A 12,431-nucleotide genomic window follows, 5' to 3' on the forward strand; every position below is an offset into this window, starting at 1 on the left:
CCTAATAGTTCTAAAAGCACCAAGATTACAGGCCCACTGTTTCCAATACAGCAGAAAAATGCAGTTCTCCTGTCTACTTAAATTTTGGTCTAAGAAAACATTTTCTTTTCCCCTCCCTCAGTCCCATAAAGAAAAATGATTAGCGCTTTTTTTTTGTTGACATTTCAAAGGAAAAAGAAAGCATATAGTTTTCTATACAAAGGAAAAAAAACATATAGTGTGTATAACGAAATACAGAATAGAGGCATTGTTGGGTAAGAGACTCCTCTTTCATCCCCTACCACTTCAGCCATGGCCAAGTTGTCCAGTACCGTGCTCACAGCACATGCCTTGCCAAAGATGGGGCAGGTGAAGTGGTGTGGAACAGCAAAGCAGAGAAAACTTGTGCCCTATGCCCACCCCAAAATGGAAAGTGGCTCATTGCATCAGAGGGAGAATAACAACGTTGTTGTCAAGATTTCCTAAGGAGTTATGCTCTCAGTAGCTCTAAGAGTACTGTATGTTGTGGGCTGGTATGGTTTAAGCCTTGCTGATGTGTATGGGGAGCATCTTGCACATCTAGGGGGAGGCACTGGAGGAAGATTGGAAAATTTTAGTAAACTGTGGAGTTGGCCTTACCTACTGGTTACCTTTTAAGAACTACATGACTTGGGAGGGGAAATGTTCAGTGAATTCAATGGGAATGCTCAAGTTAATGATTTGTCACATTCTGAGGGATCATTATTTTCTGTAGTAACACTATTAAGTCACCAGATGTACATGGATTGCATCATGAAGTATTTTAGAGTTCTTTCAGCTAAAAGTAATACACGCTTAAGAAATTAATCTTTTATAATATAATAGTTTTGTGTACTGCAGCCAAGGCCATGCACTCTTCTGCACATCATCTCTGAGCAGCAGCCTCTATTAATTAAATATGTCACATACTCTGAGGCTATGAATGTTTTTTTTCACTCTCAGTTGTCACTAGGTCTTCGGACAGGAATATTCTTTGTGTTTTTATAACCAAAGTAGATTTTATGACTGGATTCTGCTAGCAGATTTATTCCTTACATTCAAAGGATTAGTTTTATTCTTCTGACTGGCCAGATGCAATTATGAGATGCACATGCTAAACCTCTGCAGAATTCAGTGGGAATAGTTTCTTCTGTGGCTTTCGTAACTCACCCAATCAAATTCTTTATTAGGGGTATAATTTTGTTGTGCTCTCCTTTGAGACTTGAAATGTATTATGGGCTATCTTTTAATTATATATTACAAGATTTTTTTTTATTCTGTTGCATTAGAAAGTGAGTGGAGGACAGCCCTGATCCTCAGGATGTCAGAAGAAGCTGCTACTCCTGGCAGCAGTAACATCATATGCTTTGAGTCAGTAAAATACTACGTGTGTTTCAAGCCCAATATGGATTTCCACCCACTGAGGTACTGATGTTTTATTTATGGGCTTATTTGCTTGGTTCTTTCAGAGACAGGGAAAGAAAAAAAAAAATAGTATCCAGGGAATTCCTACACTCTGCCATTTGGGAAACAGTACTTCAGGGATGCAGAGTATAATATTAATGGGGTATACAGCAGTATTTTCCAGTCCATTCCAACATGTTTTGATCTATGGGAAAACAGGTAACTGTTCACAGGAAATTGATAATTTGCATTATTTTTTCCTATAGCTTTTGAGAAGCTTAAAAATTCCTTTTAAAGCCTTTCCCATCAAAGCCTAGCCTACTGGGGGGTAAGGGGGGAGGCAAAATCGCTGCACATTTCAATGACATTCTCAGAGATGATAATTTTTTCCACTTTATGCAGTAGTTAGAATTTGTGAATCTTTTGCAACATTCATAAGGGAACATAGAATATTTCTAGGAAAAAAAAATGAAAAGTAGGTTAGGCTTTAAAGTTGTATCATATTCACAAAGGCTCTGAAAGATGCAAGCACCTGCATATTTTCAAACTGGCAGGAGATACAAGGTTTTGTCCTGTTTAACAGAACTAGTTGGAAAATAACAGGTTACACTAAATCTGAGTAAAAATATGGGTAAGAATAAAAACACTTCAAAAAACTCATCAGTCTCTTGAAAACAAAGCCAAGGATATCCTTTACTCATAATGTCCTTGGTTGATGTTAGTTTGCAATTATATTTTCTGTAAAATGGTGCATGTAGAAATCTCCTCAATAGGATAAACTGTGCTTATAAGGGACCATTTGTAAGTTTTTGTTGTTGGGTTTTGGTGTTTTTCTTGTTTGTTTGGATTCCCCCCCCTTTTTTCCCCCCTCCTAAGATAGAAAGAAGCAAAGAGAAAGTGGCAAAACTCAATTTTTAAAATTAAGAAACAGAGTTCTGCTGAAGTTTTTTTGAGCTTACTGTTCTTATTTCATGGCAAATACCTTCAAAGATAAACAGTAGGATTGAAGCATGGTTCAGATTGTCAGAAGAGCTTAAAGTTAGCCTAATTCTTCTTTTGACATAGTGAAAGATTTATCAGTGGTGATGTTAGGAAAAACTACCATAGGAGGGTTGAGAGATTTAGAAAAATGCAACTCATGGCATGTTATTTAATGAATACATTATGTTCTTTGCCAAATTAAAGTAATTTATCTTTTAATGTCATTGGTTTAGCAGTTGCAATCAAGATGATGTTGGGGGGGAAAACCAAAGAGAAAAATGAAAAGTATGCATTTTTTAAAAAACTGCTATTCCTACATTTCTGTTTTCTTAATTTTGGAGGTAGAAACCCTCTATGGACCGGGGTTAAATATGACTAAGAGTAAAAAGTTAAGTTAATACAAAATAATTCTGACAGTTCTACTTGAAAAGTGTCAGTGGTTTTAAACGTTTTTATTTAGAATTGTGGAATCCTGTTGAATTGGTGGTCCTCATTCAAATATATGACAAGAGCATGCTAGAAGTGCTTTTTTTCCTTACCCCAAAAGTGGACATGGCTACCATATGTGATCTGCTCAGATCTACTTCTGAGGAGTGAGAAGAAACACCAATTTGCTCTGAGAGAGTTCTTATGTCTTCAGAACAGCAAATAATTGATGAAAGACCTATGCTCAACTCACAATGGGAGTGCAATTGTTTGAAGGGTAGAAACTCTTAGGTTTAAAACACTGATCACAAATGCAGAAAGACAGAATTTGCAGTTCATGTAAGCTTTTGGAGTCACCCTGTGAATGGCAGGGTATCCTGCAGGAAACAGAAGCCACCAGCCAGCCCCAGATTTCCCACACTGAAGAGCAGTCCTGCCCTGGTGCAAGGCATCAGACAGATGTGGAGGTCTGGGTTAGGGATGGTAGTGTGCTGCAAAGACATTTTTTGTATGAGAAGGAATTCTCTGATCATGCTTTATAACTTGGTTGCAAATATTTATTTGAATGACTAAGCTCTCCCTTAGACTACAGACTCATTATTTAATCAAGTAATGCTCAAGTCAAAATGAACCCTAGAATAGGTCTCGGGACCCTATGATTCCTCTCGCTGCTGTTTAAATTAGAAATAGCAGTGCTGTATTCCAGGTTCATTTTATTCTTTCATTATGTTGCAGTGCTGAAGATAAATCAGTCCCACTGAAGCGTGTGTGTATATATATATACATGAGGGTTTATAAACCAAGTCTGAGAAGAAGGTAAAATTTCATCCCTACAACTGCCAGTACAAGGACCATGGCTCAAGGAAAGGGATGCTCAGATTGCCAGGGGTGAATAAGAGTCCGTGGCGGTAGTGTCTTTTCAGGCAGAATGAAAAGGGCAAATTATATCCCCTTGCAATGAAGGACTACAGTTATTTCCACTGTTTGATGGAAGCTTCTGCCTATTGATCAATAATGCCAAGTAACTACACTGAGTAGCAAACACACTTCTTGATAGAGTAATCCTTTCTCGGGAACTATCCGTCAGTAAGACCATTTTAAATGTGTCACCTTCCACCATATGCTCCCTTAGGGGGGAAAATAAAAGAATCCTTAAAACATAATGCTTAAAAAATAAGATCTTCACTCCTTAATTTGGCAGTTTGCAAAACATGGCATTTGTGAGAATCTGGCACGACAATTGTCAGAGCATCTCTATCAATAGAAGAATGGAAAACATAGTGCCTGGCAGCAGCATGCACAGCTGTGTGTGCCCACTCCCTCCTGCTTCTTCCTACCATGCAGTGCTTTTTTTAGTCCAAACTGTTTGTGTGATTAGAGGGGGGGATGTGAGATTAGAAGTGTCTTATAAAAAAAAAAAAAAGACCTTTAAATGCAGTTAATGCTTCTGGAAAATAACTCTTCACAAACTTGGCAATTGCTTCAAAAAAAGAAAAATCAGCAGTCTGTAAGTAACATACAATAACGTGGTACATCGACATGGGTAGGATGGGCAATACAACTTAAAGCATCTCTTCTGTGTGTTGTGCCAGCCTCTCCTTGGTCACAGCTGGGATAGCATGTGGAATTTGCAGGTCACTATTGAGGTCAGACTGACATGAAATATAATGTGTTCTAGGTAATAGGGAGACTTTTGCTGTCACGGTAGGGAAATGTTTATATTTGTTTAATACCACTTTTTAGGAAGCTCAGGCTCACCTGCTGGGAGCAGCGGTAAATTTAGAAAAACCATCAGTAAGTGCAGAAGATAATTTTGTAAGAGCTGAATCCTCACCGTCCTGCTAATGTAAAACAGCGTTTCCAGCAGGGACAGACTCAAGACATAGAGTGGAGGGAATCACTTTGCTCTCTCCTGGGTGGTGGTGTAGACTTTACTTTTCAGCTAGTGCCACCTCATTGTAGCACTGTGTGTGAACGATGAAGGAATGAAAAGTTTGAAAATAATTATTTCTGCATGATGGATTATTAAGCCTTTCTCTTTCTACAGAATAACTCCAAGGAGGCTAAACAAGCTGCTGGGGCAGGTCCAGTCAGGCTCAGGCTGCCATCATCTGTGATGGAAAGCAGAGTGAGCAGGGGATGGTATGGATTTTCTTTACGAGCAAAGTTAGAAACAAAAGAATTCATTGGAAGGAATTGGAAAAGCCTATCTGGCAGAACATAGTTTTGCCTTTGTTAGCTTTATGTTCTAAAAATGATTCATATTTTTGCTCCATTTACTTTTTCCTGCTCTACTTCATCTGAGGCTCCTGCCCATGCCATTAATGATCCTATCTTTTAAAAGGCAGCAGGAACTTCTAAAATGCTGACGTGAAGCTGCCTGATTTTCTGCTAGCTGCCTGCTGCTAGATTTTCTCCTGGGTTTGTCCCACGCTTTCTTAGTCTTCTGCAATGCCTTTATTTTAATAACTAACATTTGAGAGGTGAGCTGGATGGGTGCTCCCCATCGTAATCCTTGGTAGGCAGAAGAACCAGAGCCTTGGCCCATTTGCTCAGGTGACCATCAAATAACAGAGCAAGCAGTCGGTTTCCTGGTCTGCATTCAAGCTACAGGACCTAGTGGAAGGTGTCCCTGCCCATGGCAGGGGGGTGTTGGAACTGGGTGGTCTTTAAGGCCCCTTCCAACTCAAACCATCCTGTGACCTTGGGTAGGAGCAGCAGGTTAAAGAATCATGTAGAAAGCCAGGAAAAAAACAACTTTCCAGGGTCTGAGCTGTGAAAGACATGAGAGCAGCCAGGCCAAAGGGATCTGCGAATGGCACTGTGTGATTGCTTTAAGCAGGAGCTGAGTTTTGCTGTGACCACTTCTACCTCACCAAGGGGGCTGCTCACAGCCTGGACCCTCCCAGAGGGACCTTAATGCCATTCAGCCTTGGGTTTGACTTTTCTTTCTGCATTGAGTGTCTGGAGAAGAGCAATGTGCGTTGTGAATTTACTACTTGCTTGTTAATCTCCTTTTATCGTTCTTGCAAAATGTGGACAATTTTCTTCAGAGGGTTGCAACTAGTGAATGAAAAGTTTTTTTCAGCCTAACAATTTACCCATTTGCCGAGTGCGTTCACCTGGGCTTCTCAGAATATCATTATTGTGTTGCAGGTCTTTAAAAGAGAGAATAAATTAAAAGAAACACGACTGAAATAAGATTAGGTTGCTTATGGCTGCACAAGCAGTTTATATGCATTCCAATGCTAATTATAATGTTTCTTTTAATGTCATTTATTTGCATATCTTTTGGTGTATTATACAGCTTGCAAATTCTTAGCAGGCATTTGGAAACTATTATACATTATTACTTCCTTAAAATCATAACACTTAAATCAGGTCACCCAGCTGTTTAGCATCTGATAACAAGATTAGAGGGATTGATTGTACCCTCTGTAAGACTGCAAATACCTATTAATCTAGGAGACTTTGGAAGTTAATCAAAATGATGTTTTTCTTCTGAGAACGATATAAACAGTTCAAAATACATTCATAATTTGCAATGGGTATTTTAGGCTCTAAGGTACATTATTCTTTCTGAATACTAATCTTTTTAGCTCTTACTGTAATTATTGTAACTTCACATAGTAGATAGTTAATGCTCTAAGTTTCTGCTATTTAGTATGTTGGAACTGTCCACATTTTCATTAATTCCATCAATCAAACTTAACTCTCCTCCACCTCTAAGAAGCAATTGTAATTATTTTTATGACCATATATATGCTAATGAAAGAGCTATTTCATGACATTTTAATTAATTCTCAAAACGCTTATGGACTCAATGCTGACATTGTCTCAGAATGACTAGTGCAAAGAAAAAAGTCAAATTATAAAGTTACGGCTAATTGGAATAAAGCAGAAAATATTGGCAAACACAATCAGAGCCATCTTATTTCTGTAATTCATTTAGCTTCAAATTCTCCTTTGTGTAATTATAGATTTTTTTTTTTCCTTTCAAGGCAGCTTAAATCTTCTTTTTTTAAAAAAAATTTTGACACACAGATGCTTTAAAACCCTTGCTTTTCTACATCTTTTCTCTCCTTGTTAAAATATTCGTTTCTTAAATTTGTTGGTACGCTGTGGCTCTGGTTCCTTGCCTTCACTGTAAGAAAACAAGCGAAGAAGTTCTGAAAATGGCAAAATACTTTTATGTAAATGGAAACAATAAGTATTTAGCATTGAAACTGTGATTTTTTTCAAAGGTGTCTTAAGCCATTTCAATGCCTAGAGCAGAAATTGCCAAAGTAATTTAGAAGCACACTGGAATTCAGTAACACGTGTTTGAAAATCAATGGGATGGTTTTGAAAACAAAATGAGTGGGAGGAAAGCTTCCAAATTTTTTAATCAGGTTTAAAATTCTGCCTTGTTTAATTCCTGAAAATCTCAGCCATAAGCATATGTTAAAATAAATGTTGTGTGATATTTCAGAACTGTAACTGACCATTTGTAATATGGGAGTAATTTATGGTAGTGTTTTCTGTGGTGATTTATTGAGGAATTGAGCTCCTGGAGAGCTGCAGAGAGGTATTAGGGGTAGACACATAATGATATTTGTAGATGTGTCGCCAGGTAGAAAGGCCTAAAGAGAAATTAGTAGACAGTCTGTGCCTTCAGTCACTTTTTAAGTGTCCTCCCAAAGGGACTGACACAACCACCCTGGGAAGTGTCTCGAAACCTCTGCATCCCTCCCTCTGATTGTGCCACATGATGGCAGTTGCCCTGGTAACTTGAGCCACTCCTTTGACTCAGGTTAGACTCAAACTCTTCAGATGTTTTTCCTTTTCCACTTACGGCTGATGTCCCATTTTCTGCTCTGAATTCCTGCAGTCTCCATCAGTCTCTAAGGCAGCAGAGGAATTTCTGCTGTAAGCCCAGGGAAACTCCAGAGAGTACGGGGACCTGACAAATATTTGCTTTATAATGGCAAACAGGGTTGAGCATTACAGATATGAAATATATGCCAGTATTGGCAGAAGCAGTTTTAAATCGAGGAATCTTGCACAGCTAACACTGTCATTTCCTCTTCTCCTCATTAACAATTCCTTTGTCAGCATATGTTGGGATCATTGGCCCTCTCCTGTCAAAATGGCATTAAGGGCAAATGCATTGAGTTCAGTCGTTTCGGGAGCACTGTAGTTCTCATGAATGAAAAACATCTGAAAAATATTGCAAGTTGTTGCGGTTTGGAGGGGGTCAGGGCACACTCAGAAACATAGGCAGAGCTTTGCAGATTCTTATTCCCGTGGGGCTGTCAGCAGGGCTGGGATTCTGTCATCGCGGTGGTGGCACATGTGGTAGACCCTGCTGAGATGTGGACATTGCAGCTGTGCTGGGGATGGGTCTCCGATGCTCAAGTCTCATTGATTCCCATACAAATGTCGGGATATTCAAGCAGCTCTGTCTTATTACCCCTTTCAGCACTGAGGAAATTCTGCGATTGCTTTGACAGAAACAGAATCTTGTTCCAAGTCTCAGAGTGGGTGACTGCCAGGCCAAAGGACATACAGTAGCAGCTTTATAGGATGAAACATCTTTACATCTCTAGGAGACAGATTTGTTGTGCTTGTTTGCTTTGCTCAGTGTGTGATACAAGGTTTACATGAGCTATTTTTGGTGTCACCTCAATACAAGAAATACCAAGAGCTTTACTTGTTTTTGTCTGAGGATGACAGGCAGAAGTGCTGCAGTTGGAGCACATCTTGGTTGCGTATGTCTTTCCCTTACCTTCTGCCTAAATTCATTCTTACTTCCCCCCTACTACACACACTTTTAAACAGAAAGCAGCCACTGAGCTTTTTCTGCGTGCGGCTTCTTGCATCAACAAGAGGGTATGAGCAAATGCTGCCCACTCACCTGAACAGTGAAATGATTTTCATGGAACTGGATCTCATGTTCTTGAGGATAATTATTTCTAAACTAATTAAATTCTTGTGTGGATAATTGTTTTAAAAGACCTAAACTCTGTGCCCAGATATATACCATTATACCATATCCTAGATCTTTCTCTGAGGTATTCAGTATCTGTTGCTTCTGCCAAATTCTGAGAAAAGTAAAATAAAAATGAACCAGTTGAAGCTTACAGATTCAGTGCATCAGATCCTAAGGTTTTAAATTTCACCACTTCAAAGTATCGAGGCAATAATGAGATGTATTTATCTTTTTGCTTTTTGTGTACTTCCTGTTTTCTCAAATTCTCTCCAAAAATAGTTGAGAAATACACTTGGAAAGCAATTGGTTTTTAAGCAGATATGTTACAGAAGGAGCAGCAGATCTGAATATATATATATATATTAGCTACAGGGCTTTGGGACATTCTAGAATGGAGAATTAGACTGTAGAAGAGTGTCCATGGCTGTTGTATGTCAACTTCACCATAGGACCTGGATGAGTATCTCCTGCACAAATGCCTCTACTCTCCTTTCCAGCTGAGGTTGTGAACACAGAACGAACTTTCTTTGATCCTGAAGGCTTAAAGCCACTCAAAACCTCAGGTGAAGGGGGCTGGAGGTCTTGCATGGTGTATGGATTGTCCTGTACTTTTCCTTGGTGGCCCCACAGAGAGAAACAGTATCAGCAGCCTAGTTTAGCCATGCTGCCCCTAACCAAACTATCTGAAATGGTAATGTCAATAATAACTTCATTCTGGTTTACACAGTGGCTGTTTTTCACTTTCTACTACTAAAACTTTTTGTTTTCCAAAGGCAATTAATCCTGTGAAGTTGAATATTTTTCTTTTTGAATCACAGTGGGTGTAAACACTTTTTCTCTAGTTCTCAATAGTTGCTGCTGCTTTTATTAAAAAGACAGAAAACCCTTGCTTTTTTATTGACTCATACTTGAGGTTTTTATGATGACAGTAGAAAAAAAAATCAGCAGTAGTAGAAAACTGAACAGTGGTTTTTCAGGTGAACATTTTGTGTGGGAGTACCTTTCACCAGTTTGTTTTTAAGCAGAAGACAAATTTCCGGTGTCTTGATCCAGAGCTGTGTCAAAACTGCCCAACACTGAGCCCCATCATCAGACACAGGTCACACAAGGTCTATATAAATATGGGAAGGGGAAATTTGGGGGAAAAAATTGTCCTGAGAAGTAGGTTTTGCTGTATCTCTGCAGTGGATTTAATGGATCCATGATGGTTGCATCTCCTCCTAAAACCTGTATCTCGCTCACCTTCACATCCTACTTGCCCTCTCTGGGGCAGTGACACTGTGACTCCACCAATGCAGACCAGACATCAGGGCATGGGAATTTTTGAGATCAGTTCAGAAATGACTACTCATATACCACTGTTGTGTATAAATACCCTCACAACCAGCCTGTGTTCCTTTTTTAACAATACTGATCTAAACCATGTTATATTTGAAATGCATTCATTTCTGGAAGGTATGTGGGATTAAAAATGTAAATGAATGTTTTAATGGAAGGAAACAAGTTACTTCTAATGTGCTATATGTGCTTCTGCTTCCTGAAAACTTGCATATAAATGTGATTGAGACTATGAAAAAACCCAGTGATGCACAGATAGATGATATTTAATAGCTTTGAATGGAAGATAAGTTTACACCTATGGATAATTATGTAAATTTCTGTCTAAATTTCATACTGCTCTGCAGTATACAAAGCGACGTATATAAAACCACTTTGAAAACATATTAGAAAATATAAAGGTTAAGCAGGTACAATAAATAATGTTAATGTGATAGTAGAGTAAGTGATGCTGAAACTGCAGGGGTATGTTCAGGGTGTTATAATTAAATTTCTGAGAATTGCAATGCAGGTGGCAAATGCTGTCATTGGACTCAGCGTGCTACAGAAAGCTGCTAAGATTCATAAACACATACCACTGTTTATAATTAGAAGAATCTGCCCATCTAAAACTAATTGTATGTTCATAACTTTGGGCAGTAAGTGTGTAGGTAAATTGGTATTTTTCTGTCCTGTTTTGATTTCTAAGGTGGTTAAATGGCGACACTGAAGTGTTGCTCTAGGAGGTGTCTGAGCTTAACTTCCTTTGGACCAGCCCTCACGGTACTGTTACGTTAGAGATGGGGCTTTAAACTTGAGTTCAGAGTTCCATGTTCAGGTGAAAGCACTTGTGTATATATATCTATACATCCCTTCACCCTTCTCCACCTACCCCACCCCGTGGTTTTACAACAGCAATCCCATGCAAGAGTTTAGGTTGAGTTAATAATTGTTTCCAGAGCTGAAGTTTAGGATGGAATGAAATTACTCTTGGTTTCCTTCCTGTGACCTGATCCTGCAGTCCCAATGTGTAAAGCAACATTTGTTTCAATTAGTGCCAGACCTCATTACTAAAATGCTTTTCTTCCTGCTTGCTTTCTCCTTTTCCCTGTAACATGAAGGGGCTGGGGGTTGGGGGGGGTGTGGGGATTGTTTCCAGAGCTGAAGTTTAGGATGGAATGAAATTACTCTTGGTTTCCTTCCTGTGACCTGATCCTGCAGTCCCAATGTGTAAAGCAACATTTGTTTCAATTAGTGCCAGACCTCATTACTAAAATGCTTTTCTTCCTGCTTGCTTTCTCCTTTTCCCTGTAACATGAAGGGGCTGGGGGTTGGGGGGGGTGTGGGGGCGATATTACCATGTTTTCTAGTTACCTTCTGTGTTCTTTTCCTCTGATTAATAAAGGAAAATCTTTGTCACTATAATATTTGAAGAAGGAGGGACTGTTTATATTCAGAAGGCAAGCTTTTTAAAACCAGCTTTTTTTGGTTGCTTATAAACCTTTATCATCACTAAACCCCAGCAATCAAATAAGAACAGTTAAAACAGTTCAAGAAAAAAAAAATATGGCTCTCCAGCAACCTCAGTATCTTTAATGATCTGGTAAAAGACCAAACAAACAGATGCAATTATCATAAAAAAACTATTACATAGCTCATCCTATTTGAATTGTTTATGGGCTAAAAATTAAAGTACTTAAAATCATCAGAGGTTTTCTTTCCTTTCAGACACTATCCTTTCCCACTGAGCTCATTGCAGCATTCTTACCCTGAGAAGGCCTTGGATAATGAAATCCACACTTTCTTCTTACTGGAGCAAAGAGTCTTAGTTCACTGATTTCAGTTCACTGATTTCCTGTCTCTGCTTCAGTACCTGATGACACCAATACTTGTCTGCACGTATTTGAGTTGTAGGTGTACATCTGTTCATCTCCAGCTATTCCTCCGCATCATGGCTGAGTCTCTTTTACCTGAAGTCTGTGATAATGCAGTAGTTTGGACTTTATATGGAAATAACAGTCTCTGGCACTTCCCTGTTTTCAGTGTAAAAAAAAATATTCCTTGGTGAGAAAGGAGTTTGAGTTTATAATGTCTTTTCTGCTTTATTTTAGGTTAATAAATAAATTATAAACTTAATTATAAATAAATAATAAATTTGGTCCTTTTTCAAGGGACCAAATTCAATCTAGATTTCAGCTGGGCATGGCAACCTGGGTTAAAGGAGGCATGGCAGTTATGAAGGTTGCTGATGCTTGAGGACCTCTTCAAACAAGAGCAAAGTCACTGGGCTGTAGGTCTGTGCTAGCCTCCAGACGCAGCGACTGGCAGGGGGAGG

Source organism: Eurypyga helias, unplaced genomic scaffold (assembly GCF_000690775.1).
Source record: "Eurypyga helias isolate BGI_N326 unplaced genomic scaffold, ASM69077v1 scaffold3425, whole genome shotgun sequence".
In the NCBI taxonomy this organism is placed as follows: domain Eukaryota; kingdom Metazoa; phylum Chordata; class Aves; order Eurypygiformes; family Eurypygidae; genus Eurypyga; species Eurypyga helias.